Source organism: Jaculus jaculus, chromosome 1, assembly GCF_020740685.1.
Source record: "Jaculus jaculus isolate mJacJac1 chromosome 1, mJacJac1.mat.Y.cur, whole genome shotgun sequence".
Classification (NCBI taxonomy): Eukaryota; Metazoa; Chordata; class Mammalia; order Rodentia; family Dipodidae; genus Jaculus; species Jaculus jaculus.
The window spans coordinates 254,357,480-254,372,709 of record NC_059102.1 but is presented as its reverse complement, the minus strand read 5'-3'; positions in this window follow the sequence as shown (position 1 = coordinate 254,372,709).

Sequence of the window (15,230 nt, the reverse complement as noted above, 5' to 3'; positions counted from 1 at the left end):
CATCATGAAGTTCTTAAGCAATAAGTATAGAAAAGTTTCTTATTGTTTATTCTCCATATCCAAACATCTTACTTTGAACATAATCTGAGAACTTGGCAGCTATTAAACTGCAGAAGGGGCTGCTACAGAAGGGCACCGGAAGGCAGCTGCCCATTGGGCCTGCCCTAGTGGTCCTTGGTGGGGAAAAGAATCAATGCACTTAAGAACAATGGGAAGTTAGATGCCTTTTTGTGACCCTATTCAATGACTCCAACTTGCCAGGCTCAAAAGATCATTTTTCCCTTTCACCTGTCTTATCTACTTATTTTTTAAAATCAGTGTCACATCACAGCTTTCTAGGATGTTCGCATAAGAGAAAATTCTATTGCATGAACAAGGTCAGATGAAATGATTGGCATCCCAAGTCTGTGGTTGTGGTTTTCCTCATGTTTGCAAAAGGAGCAGCTGAAAGCAGGAGAAACTGTTCAGTGGTAGAGACAAGAGTGGTTTCCTTGAGAAAGCCTGGAAGGCCAACTGATATTCATTAAATGGCGTTACAGTTGTTTCTTCAATAGGTCTTCACACCAGTACCTCAGAGTGGATTTCCTTATCATTGTTTACTAGAAATATGTTCTCTGCCACAAAATGTGATATGGCATAGTCTACTTTTGACCTCCATCTTTTCACTCATATGCTATGTCTCCTTGACTGTGGGGAAATAGAAAGCCTTGTATGCTAAATAAAAATGATTATTTATTACCTCCTGTGTGCTTGCTAACTGTGGCTTGTGGTTAGGATTACAAATATAAACATCAAGCTATACAATCTTTGAGTGGTGTTCTGGTCAGCTTGGTGGATCTGTAATAAGATTCTTTAGGCAGATTAATTTCTAAGGAAATAATTCTACTTAGGTCACAATTTTGGAAACAAGAATTCCAAGTAGAAGATTTAACTGGCAAGGATCTCCATTGGCTACATCATATCCTGGTTGAGTAGGTAAGTGTGTGTACTCTTTCCCTTCCTTAAAAATTCTCCAATATTCAAGCATAAATAGACCCCATGCTAATGAGCAAATATAATCAAACAATTCTCAGAGGCAACACCATACAATAAGTTCCTCTACTCTGAATGGCCAATAACACAGGACTCTGATTATTAAACTTCTTCATGTAGTTGGGGGAGGTAAATCAATCATATTCAATCTATAGCAAATGGTACATACATCACTGATTTTTTTCACCATAGTTCCTATCATCGTACCTAACAAAAATAGATACCTCATATATCATTGTTGTTGAATGATGATTCCCAAATAACTATTAGTACCTGTTATACAAACAGACATTGAGGGCATAATAACTTACAAAATTAATGAAGATTTGTCTTTTGAAAGAATAAGTAAGCATACAATAGCAGTAGTAACAGAAGTGATAATTAATAACTAAAAGAGATCCCTTCTCCATGAATGTATAAATACTTCATAGAATAGGCAGAATAGTGAACACACAATAGAGAGAAAAGAGAGATTTAATGGAGAAAGACCTCTGGACTTCAAACATTGTGGAGCACATAGGTTTATATTTCTTGGATCCTTACATGACTGAAGTGTCAAATGTATATAATAAAGGCTGACAATTATAAGAGGTCCACTTTATCCATTTCCTAGATCTGACATAACAAACTACTACAAGCTGAGTGGGTTTAAGTGGTATAAATTTATTTTCTTATTGATTGAGGGGACACAAATTCAAAATAAAGCTGCTGGTAGGAAACAGTTTCTCTGTGAGGTCTATGAGGAGTCATCTCTCCTTGCTTCTCCACAATCAAACTATCAGAAATGCTGGTATTCCTTAGATCACAGAGGCATCACTCTAATCATGTCACCCAATTTTATATGCTTTTTGGTTAATGTTCTAATTTTATTTACTTATTTGAAAGAAAGAGAGAAAGGCACAGAAAGGATGGGTGCAGCAGGGCATCTAGTCACTGCAAATGAACTCTTGACACATGTACCACCCTTTGCATCTGGCTTTACATGAGTCCTGGAGATTTGAACCTGGGTCCTCTGGCTTTGCAGGCAAGTGCCTTAAATGGTAAGCAATCTTTCCAGCACAATCCTCTCCCATTTTTATACCTTCTCATACACTTCTTCTCTAGTAAGTGTCCCTCTTATAAGAATCCTAAATATGAACCTGGAACAGATCATTCCCAGTGAACTTACCCAATCACAGAAAAAAAAAATCACCACGTAGTCTCACTCATCTACAGCACCTAACTTGAATCTACCCAAGATATCTTATATACCCAGCAAGCATCTCATGGACTAGACATTAGGATTTATGGGGAGGGAGGGGAGGGCATAAAAGGATTGGGGAATACTAATTTAGACCCAAGCGGCAAAGGTACCATAAAATTCTACTTCCTAAGAGGCAGACCAAATGGCTGAACCTTCACCAGGCCCTTACAGGAAACATCTGAAACACAAGACACTGGAGAGGGTAGGATCAAGTCTAACCTAAATCTTCTACATCTTCCCTCCCCACCCTCTCCCTCTCTCTCTCATCTCTCTAACTCTTGTATATTAGTTATCTTTTCCCTCATTTTCTTAGTGGACACTGACCTGTAACTCCCAGTACCAACATGGGGATATCATCCACAATGAGCTTTTGATAAGAGAAACCTACAAGGTTTCCTAAAAGAATGACAAATTTCTGTCAGAGTACTTGATGAACCACCAAAGGTTAGTGGTAAGAACCTATTGCTGAAGACACCATATGCAGATGACACATCAAATGGAACAGCATGGCTGGAATCCAGGAGAGAGTCAGTCCCCAGGTAGTCAGCATGTCTAGTGCCAGAAGGTGCTACATGGGTGACTGGAGAAATGACCAATATCTGTCCAAGCAACTCATGGTCTAACCTACTTAGCAGCAAATAACCTATTGTGATGCCCACACAAATGCAATAGTGGCACACAGCCATTGTGGGGAACCAACTGTTCTTGATTTGGCTAACTGATCCCCTCAGTGGTACAGGACCCATACCTGGAACTGGGAATCAAGTCAGAAAATATCCAAACATAAGCCCACTTGCCATTGTCAAGCTACCATCAATCATGGGCTACAAGAGGGCCTACACCTATTAAACTCTCTATAAAAAAAGTAAGGGTTATCTCATTTGTCCTGGTGCTAACTTCCTCTCCGTTGGATAATCTGCTTCTCTTTTTCAGATAGATGTAGATCCTAAGGAGAGATTCACCCCATCATACCTCAAAAAGGCCTTGGCTGAAACTAAGGAAAATTGATGAAACAAGCAAGGGTGCTGTTTTCCTGATGAACCAGATACCAGCACAAGAGGGAAGTAGACCAACACAGAAAAATCAACTCCTACCAAATCAGAGATCCAGAGCCTCAGAGGCCCCCAACACCTCATCATTGAAGCAGACCAAAAATGAACCCAACAAGGCTCAGGGAAATTCTGTGGAAGAGGGGGCAGAAAGAATGTCAGAGCCACATGTTGGGTCATGATATGCAGAGACATTTATCATACCAATAACTGGGCTAACTCTACAATGCACGACCCATATACCTCAACAAGGAGGGGCCAATGGGGAGGGGGTAGGACATGGATGAACCTAATAATGGTACCAAACAGCCTGTTTTTGCTGAATACAAAACTAATAATAATAATTAAAAAAAGAATCCTAAATCTCTGAATTGGGATCACCTTCATCTAGAGTGTTGCAGTTGTCTTCTTATTGCTAGGACAAATGCATGACCAGAAGCAGCTTATGGTCAGAAAATGTTTATTTCAGGGTTATAGTTTCAAAGAGAATTGTCAGCATGGAAGAGGAAACGAGCTCACTTAATCACACATCCACAGCACAGAGAGAACAGTGGTTCCAGCAAGCAGAGTCTAACTCTGAACATGCACCTAGGGCTGGATTCCACCCAAGGTTTCCCTCTGGTGACACACTTCCTCCAACTGGGCTCCATCTCCCAAACACTCTAAGCTGAGGACTAAACAGAAAACTTAAATCACAAATACCTGAAGCTATGGAGGAATTTTTACATTCAAACCACCACACCTCATTATTACTTGGTCAAATCTAAGAAGACCCTATTTCTTATCTCCAAAACAAAACAAAGTTACTTTCACAGAAACTTATGGTAAGGAACCAGTGTGTGTGTGTGTGTGTGTGTGTGTGTGTGGTGGGGTGTGAATAGTGGTAATTAATCTTAATACCACTACCATTATCACTACACCATAATGAAAGAAGGATTTGAATGAAGTCCTTGTAACCAAAATTTCGTGTGACCTGGATGTATTAGGACACCTGTCTCCTCACTAATTGGAAGTTAAGTTCTGCCAAAACCTTGTTCTGCTTTAACTTACCTCTCACTGCTATGTGGAAGCTTCCTTCACTGACATCTCTCCCAGTCTCCCCTCCTACTGCTCTGGTACTCATAGACTGCCTTAATAGACACTTAAAACTGCCTGACCCTACTATAGTCACTAAATCAGGCTCTTAATAGTATCCTATTAATTGTCCAAAATAAGGAGTTGAAGAAAACCAGATAGCTATTTTTTTGCATTTTAATTAAATTCACATTGATCTGGAAAAACAGATTTATTGAGACCTTAACAACCACACAACACACATAACTGAGTTATTAAGTTTCAATAAATATTTTGGGGAAATCAATTGATTTTGATTAACAACAAATATCTGCTTTAATAAATCTCAATGAAATAAGCTGTTGAGTATAGATAGACATTTTAATTAAGTTGGGTTTATTCTTATACCTAACTGCCTTGACCCAGATTGCTTATACAAGCCTTTTAACTTGGGAAAGATATTTGCTTCATTCATTCTTTTTCTAAACAAGCCTATTTTTCTCTTTTACCAAAATGGATGAATCAAGAAAATATACCTGTGACTTTGCATGACATGTGAATTAAAGCCTCATATAACCTTAGCCTCATGACTTCCTTCTTCTCAATGAAGCCTTCCATGAATTCTCTGTACAAGACTATGTTATCAGTGCAGCCTAGATGTGTTTCCTCCATGTACTTTAAGCAGCTAACAGTCCTGTCACCTAGTTGTGAGATTATCTTGTTTGATACCAGACCAACCATCCAATTCTAAGTTCCACTGTTAGGGAGGCACAATTGATGTCTCCATGATCCTATTTCTAGTACCTACTCCAATACTGACATAGAACTTTCTTTATTTATTTGCATCTAATATGTTCATCTAATATGGTCCTCTATTAAGCACATGACTGTGCAGTTGTGATTCAGGTTTCCCTTGTAAACTGAGGTGTACTGAATGCAAAGATTCTAGCTGATGAAGATTTGAAAAATAACGCCTCCAGGAGGTGGTATATTGTTGGGAGTGGGATTATGAGTGTTATAGTCAGTTTCCCCATGCCAGTGTTTGGCACACTGTCCTGTTCCTTTTGTCCACCTGATGTTGGCCAGGGGTGATGTCCACTCTCTGCTCATGCCATCATTTTCCCTGCCATCATGGAGCTTCCCCCTTGAGCCTGTAAGCCAAAATAAACTCCTTTTTCCCACAAACTGCTCTTGGTTGGGTGATTTCTACCAGCAATGTGAACCTGACTGCAACAATGATGCTCTGAGCATTGTTAGCTGACTCACACAAGTATGAATTTCTTGGTGTTTTGAATCATCCTATAGGCTACACAAAGCCCAGCCTTTAGACCTGTGCCAAAACCTAAAGAAATATCAATAAATATTTGTTGAATAACCCAGTATGCATTTGAAATCCTGTAGCTAAGTGTGCCCCCACATATATTCTCTAAGCGTTAGCATTCAACTAGAAATAGATTTCTTGACTCCCCTCTTTATACATACCTGTGTCCACCTTGAGAAAACACAGCTATATTTCCTCAAAGCTTGATCTATATCCTTGTACCTTGATGTTGATATACTGTTGACACTTTGCTTCATTGGACATCTAAAAATATATTGTGCCCAGTGCACCATAAATTACCACCGTGGAGTCATTTGTACAATGTCAACTCTACAGGGTGTTGCAGCCATAGCCACTAGGGAAAGAGGACGAGTTACAAAGGATATAAGCCATTCTACCTACGAAGCTCTTCTAGAACAGACAAGACAAATAAAAAGAGACATTTGTTTGTTACTACTTAAGTTACTAGAGCTCAACTGTCTTAGCTTCTATTTATATTTCAAAAGATCTGCACCCAAGTGGCAGAGCAGGTATCATGCTTCTAGCACTCTGCTTAGTTAAAAAAAAAAAATGTGGTTTCCCATTACTTAGCTCAAAATAACTCTTTAAATTAAATGCTGCTAGCTCTGCTTTACATTAAAGACATTTATGATTTAGGGGGTGGACATACTTCATTGCACAGAACAAAACTATATGCAAAGGCATTAAATTTGGGGACCTAAGGCTTCAGAATTTGTATAAAACACTTCTGTATTTAAAGCCTTCTGATGAATGTGACAATATAGACCATACTTATAAATGGATCTTTGAATTGATCAATATTTACACATCTAGTTGAAGTCAGTTTCAGAAGACCAAAACCCCAAGCCAAGCATTTGATACCTAGAAACAAGGTACATGATAAATAGAAAAAAAAAAAAAAAGCACTATGTAAATAATATCTACAAAGGTAGAGAAGTTAAATACTGCTTTGCCCCCATTAAGGAATTGGTATCCTGGGTAGTTGGGTGAATTCCCCAAGGTCATATAACATGTGTATAAAAGGCCTAGGGTTCTTTCTTTCCTGGGATAGACATTTCAGATTATCTCTTAAGTGTCAACCATTATACCCAGAGGCACAGCCTATTTAGCAGAAACCCCAATCACCAGTCTCAGTCCCTTGAGTTGATAACTGGGCTTGTCATTCGGTTATACTTTTTTCTCTGACATTTCTCTCCCTCATTTCCTTATCACTGCATCTCTTGATTGACAACCAAGGAAAGATTGTGGAAATGTGTCCCCTTGAATTTGCTAGCATAATCTACTGCCTGCCTGATATATGTGTCTGTTCAAAATGTGGCACAAATGTTTGGTTAAAGATAATGACCCAGTCTGAAAATGACTGTGATAAAAATGTCATGTAATTTTCCAGGGTGACTTTGAAGTAAGGCTTGCCATATAAATGTGGGAGATTGAAGGATCCAGCTATTATTTGCTTCCTTGATGAGCACTAAATTATTGTCCTCCTCAGCTTCAGTATAGTAGGCAGTCTTCATGTCTCTAATTTCAGTCTTCTCCCATGGCTGGGTGAAAGCAGTGCTCAAGACCATCCCAGGCAACAAATCCCAGGAGTGCAGTTTTGTCACAACTCACTGCTTCAAATAGGCAAGAGAACAGCTTAAAGGAAAGCAAACTGCATGGGAATAACAACTCTATAGACTCCAGGAACAGTTTGAGCTCTTGCATTCTCCTCTGAAAAATGAGATATTTTTGTAAGACTTAAAATTAAATTTAAATTTAAGTGAATCAAAAATTTCAGAATACTGGCATGTGCCTGAGGACACGGCTCAGTGTTCAAAAATACTTGCTGTGCAAACCTGAATTTGGCAGCGTGACTCCCCAGCACATATATAAAACTGGCTGGACATGACTGGTGCATTCATTTGTAATCCTAAATGTGCCTACAGCAATGGGAGAATTTCAGAACTCCACAGCAGATAGTGTGACGTTTTCCATGGTTAAGAAAAGAAAGGCAGAAAGAGGGGCCCTCTTTCCAGTGGTTAGAAGAGGGAACAATACCCTGAGGTTGCTGTCTGACGTTCACATGCATGCCATCTCATTCTCCCTCACATACATATACACACAAGTAATAAAAAGTACCAGCAATGTACAATAATCCTTCTCAACTGCTATTCTCAACTGGTTCCATGTTTGTTAGAAATAAAAACTTGGGGCCTTGTTGAGTGAAATTTTAATTCAATAATTCTGGATAAGAGTTCCACAATCTATATATGTCAGACAAATAGTTTGGTCATGACAAGGTAGATTAATCCAGACATAGTGACACATCCCTTTAATGCTAGTATTTTGGAGCCTGAGGAAGGAAGATTGCCGTGAGCTCTAGATCAGCCTGGGCTATATTTCCCTATCTGGAAAAACATATGAAATAAATCAGATTAATCAATAGCATGCTTCTAGAAGCCTGGGCACTGAAGGATATAAAGTTAAAATAGTCATGGTGTTATCATTACAAAATGTGCTATATTCAAGGTTATGTAGTACTTTCTTCAGAATTTGGCATAAAACATGATATTATACCCAGGATATGATAGTGTCTTCTATTCTTCTAACATTTTTCCCACCTCAGTGTTTATTTTGTAAATTTGGTATAGTCGTTAAAAAATGATACAGGCAGTAAGTAGCAAAGTTAAGATTGTTTGGAATTCATTTTCATAGTGGGATAGATTTCTGCCATATACATACACACAAATAAGTGACTGGGTTTTAGAGGACTTTCTATCTACCTGAGCTGGTAATAGTGCTTCCCCACAAACCTGTCAATGGCTATCATATCTTCTGATATAGCAGGACCAGCCACAAGGAACCTAGGCTCCAAGAAAACAAAGATATTACTTTCCACACACGATTTAGACCACTCATTATGGAATAACACAGACCTACAACATACTTCCTTTTGTTTTGGGTTGCATCTTTTCTTTAACCTTTCTTTAGCATTGTGGCATGTGAAGCAGTGGTTTTTATTTTTTTTTCCCCATGACTCAAGTCCCTTGTCTTTTATAAAGATTGATTCATTTTTAAATTATAATGTCTGAGAAATTCCTGAGCAGATTTTAAAGAACCAGAAAATTGTCTAGTAATATACTCCTAGGAAAATCATCACTGTTCTCTCTATCCTTTCATCAGACAAGTGAGGCAATGGCCGAGTTAAAAGTGTCTACAAGTCAAATTCTTCCTTTCAGCATTTCACCTATCTTTCTTAAGGTCTGATATTTGGTAGGAAATATACATGTTTGACTGCAGACAGGAAAAGTGTTCGCTTTGAAGGTCAAAGCTTCTGACTAGTGGCTCAGTCTAATTAGGTTAAGCTTAAGGTGATAATGTGTGGATTGTCAGTGGACAGAACATTTATTCTTACTCCTTTGCTAAACCAGTGTCCTTGGAAACAGGCAATTAACATGCTGCAGAGAAGAGCATCCTAGACAACCTGAGATTGAATTGATAGGCTTTCCTTCCCTTGACAGAGCAGAAAGAGCAGCTGAGTACCTGACTCCCTTTCAAAGTCAGTGATCCATGCAGCACTTCTGATTGGAAAGACACAAGCCTTTCCAATTCTTCCTGTACATATAAATGGAGATGCTAAAGAAATAAGTCAGAGTGTAGCTAAGAAGAACTGAAGGACAGAAGAAGCCTCCTTGCTGTCCAGCATATTTAGCTGTCTCAGGAACAGCATGATTAACAAAGGGAGTCATTCCCAATGCATGTTATGTTGAAAAGGAAAAGGATTTGTAGGGAGAAGAAAGGAAAGGTGGGAGAAAATAAATACAAAACTAAATTTAAGCCGGGCGTGGTGGCGCACACCTTTAATCCCAGTACTAGGGAGGCAGAGGTAGGAGGATTGCCGTGAACTTGAAGCCACCCTGAGACTCCATAGTGAATTCCAGGTCAGCCTGGGCTAGAGTCAGACCCTACTTTGAAAAACCAGAAAAAATAAATAAATAAATAAACTTAAAATGAACTGGTATCATAGAAACCTTTCTCCTTGAAAGTATAACCCTCAATATGAGTATAGGGGGAGTGCTCTAAAAGAAGGGCCCTCGAAAGGGTGAGATGAAGCTTAACCTTAAAAAATTCTGGCTCTGAGCTACAAATCACAGTACTGGAAAAATGTGCTACCCACATTGAGATGCTGATCAGGCAGACCTATGAGGTCCCCCAAACAAGGCAGGCTATCCAAAGCAGGTGATTGCCCTCCTGAGGTAAAAGGTAAGACCCTATTGCTGAAGACACCATGTGCTGCTGACACAGAACATGGAAACACCTGGTTAGAATCCAGAAGAGAGCCAGTCACGAGATAGTCTGTCTAGTTCTGGCAACAACTACATGAACTACTGGGTGAATGTGGCCAAAAATGGTGTGAGCAAGCAGGGGGTCTAAGATACTCATAGGCAATCAGCCTGACAAGAAATATACACCCCGTGCAATGATGGTGCACAGCCTTGGTGTGTAACCAGTGGCTTGCTATTTGGTGAAGAGATCCACTCAGTAGAAAACCCATATCTGAACTTGGAACTAAGTCAGAATCCAATGGAGACAAAGATTATGCTTTCTAATGTCAAACTCCCACAAGTCTTTGGCTAAAAAAATGATATATCCATAAAACTCTCCCCATATTAATAATGCTTATCCAATTTAACCTAGCCTGACTTCACTCTCCATTGGAGATTCTGTTTTTCTTTTTCAGAAGATAGCAAAATCCAAGGAGATAAACCACCCCTAACATTTCATCCAAAGCCCAGGCAAAACCATAGAAGAAGTGGGGAGGTAAGAAAGAGCACTGCTTCCATGGTGAGCCTGACAAGCAGTGCCGTGATGAGACGGACACTGAGGAGACTCAACACATACCAAAGTCGAAAATCAGAGGCTCCTATAAGCTTGTCATTGAAGTAGACTTAAAATATATCTTCTCGAGCTCAGAGAACTTTGAGGAAAAGGGGGAGGAAATATTAAAATGGCCTCTTGTCTGGATGTCATGCCCAGAGGCATTTCCTCCTCCCAGTAGCTGACTGCTGCTCCCAAAATGCATAAGCCATAATCTCATGGACAATACCAGAAACCCCACTGAGAAGGGCAGAGAGGAGGGAAAAGATAGTACCAACACATGATGTATCCACACAAAGTATATTTTTAATAAATAAAAAAGGAAAGTGGAGGAGCCAGTGCACTAAATTTTATTTATAGTATGCCAAGTCTAGCTATGGAGAAATGTGTATGGAATGGAGACATGCATACACCAGGTACAATCATAGGAGAATAATATCATGTAAGCTATCAGGTGATTTGTTATTGAAATTGCCGTGGAATTTTGGGAGGGTCTCTAAGAAGGCAATGCTAAATGCTTGGCATTTCTTCCACATTAAATTGGATACAAAAGAAATGATCATTTCTTGAGCCTTTAGCATTTTAATAATTATTTTCCAGATGTCTTTAGTTTCCATGAGCAGACATCCTCATATACATATAACAAATGAGAAATAGGAGGCTTTTTTTCATGGAGACATACAGATGCTTTGGCATTTTTAACAGAAGTCTGGTTAGACAGCAGCATTTAATTGCTTGTTTAATATATGTGTCTTATTTTCCTTGAGAAGCAGTTTCATTATTGGGTAAAGAGTGAAGCAAATATCAAAGTTTTTTTTACCTGTGAAGTTCTGCTTTGCAGCATTTTGCTAATTTCCCTTCAAAATCATGTACTTAGCCTCTGATTGTTGACCTCATATAATCACATATAAGGGTAATTAGCAGAGTGCCTACCATTCTCTCCTGCTACAGGATTATGGGATCTGATTGACGGGCTCTGCTCTCTCCAGTTACTGCTTGCTGGAGAGAGATGTAGATAGACCTCAGATCCAGAGGAGGCCAAAGCTGCTAAATTATGTGCCTCATCATTTGCTACCATAGACTCTATTTTCATTTTCAGAGAAACACATGACTCTGCTTTTCAGCCGAAAGCACATACACACACATCCATTAATTAGCCACCAGCAGCAGTTGAATCATAGGCTATGACCATCTCTTACATTAGCATGTGTCACACTATGCTCCTTGGATTTATTTTTATCATTATTCCTACTTGCAAAGGAATATCAATGTCTAATTTCTCTATTAATATTGATGTGTTCAAATTCTTGAGGGTAATTATGTTAGGTGGTTAAAGTATTTAACCAATGCCTAGAAGATCTCAAGGATGCTAATACTGGGCTGTATAAGAATGATTACTCAATGCGCGATATAAGGCAGATTTTTCTTTCTTTTTTTGGTTTTTCAAGGAAGGGTCTCACTCTTGCCCAGGCTGACCTGGAATTCACTCTGTAGTCTCAGGGTGGCCTCAAACTCACGGCAATCCTCCTGCCTCTGCCTCCTGAGTGCTGGAATTAAAGGTGTGTGCCACCACGCCCAGATAGACTTTTCATTTAACAGTGTTAAGGAGAGATATGGGTCATAAACTGTTATTACTCCACTTTGAGGAAATTAAATCAGGAATGATTATTTGAGATTTTATTGGATGGATGCCCCAAAATACTCAAATAGTATGTTTTCTTTTTTAAGGCAAAGCTTAGAGATTGGGTCTGGTTTTGGTCTGTGCAGATTGACTCCAATCAGAGTGTCCTAAATGTAGTCAATTACCAAGTCGTAGAGATGTCACTTAATAAATATGACTTGAGTCCATATCATTTTTTCTATCTTAATTGTCATTATCTTCATTCAGGGTAGCACTATATTTTCTCTGGACTGTATTACATTATAATTAGAGTAATTATTTTACCTTTAGTACTGACCCATCTTAAGGATTCTCTTCAAAATAGATACCTAGCCTTACTAGCATGCATGTTTTCCTTGTCGTGAGTCATTCAATGGCTCTCTACTGACAGTGAGATCAAATCAGAGTTTTGGGTATGGTGAAGAGTGGCCTCTGAGAGTTTCACTATATTTTATTTCTTTTCTATCCTGTAACTGCCTGCTTTACATTCACTGTTCAGTATGATATTATTGCACATAAATCCCAACACAGAATATGTCTCCTTTCATTAACAAGTCTTATACATACTGCTTTATTTGTAAAGTAGAACCAAAAATTCAGTGTAATCTAATAATTTTGATAAGATGGGAAACTATATAGATATGTTTCAGGTTGAAAGAAGAAAATCTTGGTTTCTTAATAGAACAAAATTCATTTCATAGTAATGGTAGGTACTAAAGGGGGTAAAAGCTAAGAACATTAATAAGGGGTCCAATGATGAACAACTTTAGCCTCCATATTAATGTCTAAGTGGTAGGTACTGTGGTCATTAAAATGCTTAATCACAATGAAAACTGCATGTTTGTACTTCAACGGAGGCATATGTCATTATCACAAACCTGCTTGGTGTGCCTGGTGTTAGTTCCAAGGAAGTCTGCAAACCAGGCCTTAGAACTGCATGCTAAGTCTCCAGCTACAGAGGAAGATAGGCAAATTGAATGATGTAATTTTCCCCTTTAAAATTTGACTTTACCTGCTAAACTGTTCTTTCCTCGGATACAACATTAAGTTTATGCTACAATGGCACTTTTCAAGTCAATTGAACTAAACTTCCTTGAAAATAAATCTCTAAAATCATCCATTACATGGAGTTGTTTTCCTGTTTCTTTTTCTAGAAATGTTGCCAGATTTATGTGATCTGCTATCATGATAAAGTAAACTCTAATAACCTTTCTACCCACACACAAATATGCGATCAAGGCATTGACACCCAATAGAAGGAGAATTCATTCTATGATAGAATAGAGTTATAAGCATCCTAGTTTTTTTTTGGGGGGGGAATAAGCATTTATATTCTTTTTTTTTTTTTTTTTTTTTTTTTGGTTTTTTGAGGTAGGGTCTCACTCTATCCCAGGCTGACCTGGAATTCACTATGTAGTCTCAGGGTGGCCTTGAACTCACAGTGATCCTCCTACCTCTGCCTCCCAAGTGCTGGGATTAAAGGTGTGCGCCACCACGCCCGGACCTGCGTTTATATTCTATTAAAAGAAATTATAATTTATTGAAAAAAAAAACTGCTAAAGGAAAACAGTGGGAGTAGATGTCATGAGACAGTCAGTCCTTGATAAATTGCCATGAAAATGGCAGTGACAATAATTATGATGGGGTCTGAAGAAGGGTCACATGAGACTTTTTAAAGGATATAGAATTGGATTTAGTTCTGAAAGTACAGGGACCATTTGAGTGGATAGAGCAGAGGGGCCATTCTTGGAACTGCTGCAATTACCTTCTCATGTAAATGATAGATTGTCTCTAAGGCACAATGAGATTCTCTCTTGGGAAAATTATCCAGTCAGTCCTGCAAATGAGTCTTCTGTAGCTGTCAGGGTGCTTCCACAGATGGAACTAATGATGGACAGATTAGAAGCGACCACAGTGAAAGATCTGTTTTCTTACTGAACTTCACAAAAGCATGAAACTGAAAAGCTTAAGGAAAGAGGTCGTTAGAGTGGTGTGCATTTTACATAGAGCTGCCTGCTATAGGTTATTCCACCTCCAAAACTCATTTGACATTTAGAGAACACTTTTCAGTAAACCTGTATGTAAGTAAGGGTATCATGCTTGAGCTGCCCATGAACAACTCCAGCTATTCTTATTGTTGCCCAAGACATGTTTCCTTGCATCACTTTTACAATGGTTTTACTCACAGTGGAAACAAATAAAAGCAAATGTTGTATAAATAAACCTTGACTTGACTCCTGGACTTATGTTACTATCTGTGCTACATCTCTCTCTCTCTCTCTCTCTCTCTCTCTCTCTCTCTCTGAATGTCTGTTTTCTTCATCTAAAACAAAGAACAGTAAAATATCCTCTTGATCCAAGGTTTCTTAAACATGAGCATACACTAAAAGTAGCTGGATTTTTTTCTGTAATAATTAAGGCTAGAACCCCAAATCCAGAGATTTAAAAAAAATCATTTGTTTTGTTTGTTTATTTATTGACAGAAAGAGATACAGATAGAGAGAAAGAGTGAATGGGCACACCAAGAGCCTCCAGCTACTGCAAACAAAATCCAGATACATGTGCCACCTTCTACATCTGTCTTTAAGTGGATATCGATCAATCAAAAGTGTGTCCTTTGGCTTGGCAGGAAAGCACCTTACTTGCTAAGCTATTTCTCTAGCCAAAGAGATTCTGATTAAACACAACTCAATTGGTACTGAACATCAATCAGTGTCTATATTCCATCATTCCAGTGAGTTGTAGTTTTTTGTCAGAGATAAGAACTATGGAGATAAAATAAGCAAGTGCAAATCTGCTTTTTGCAAAAAAAAAAAAAAAAAAAAAAGATTTATTTATTTGAAAGCAGAGTGCAGGAGGGAAAGGGAGACTGAGAAAGAGAATAGGTGTGACAGAGCCATAAGCCACTGCAAATGGACTCCAGCCAGACACATGCACTACTGTGTACATCTGGCTTATATGGGTACTAGAGAATAGAACCTGGGTCCTTAGGCT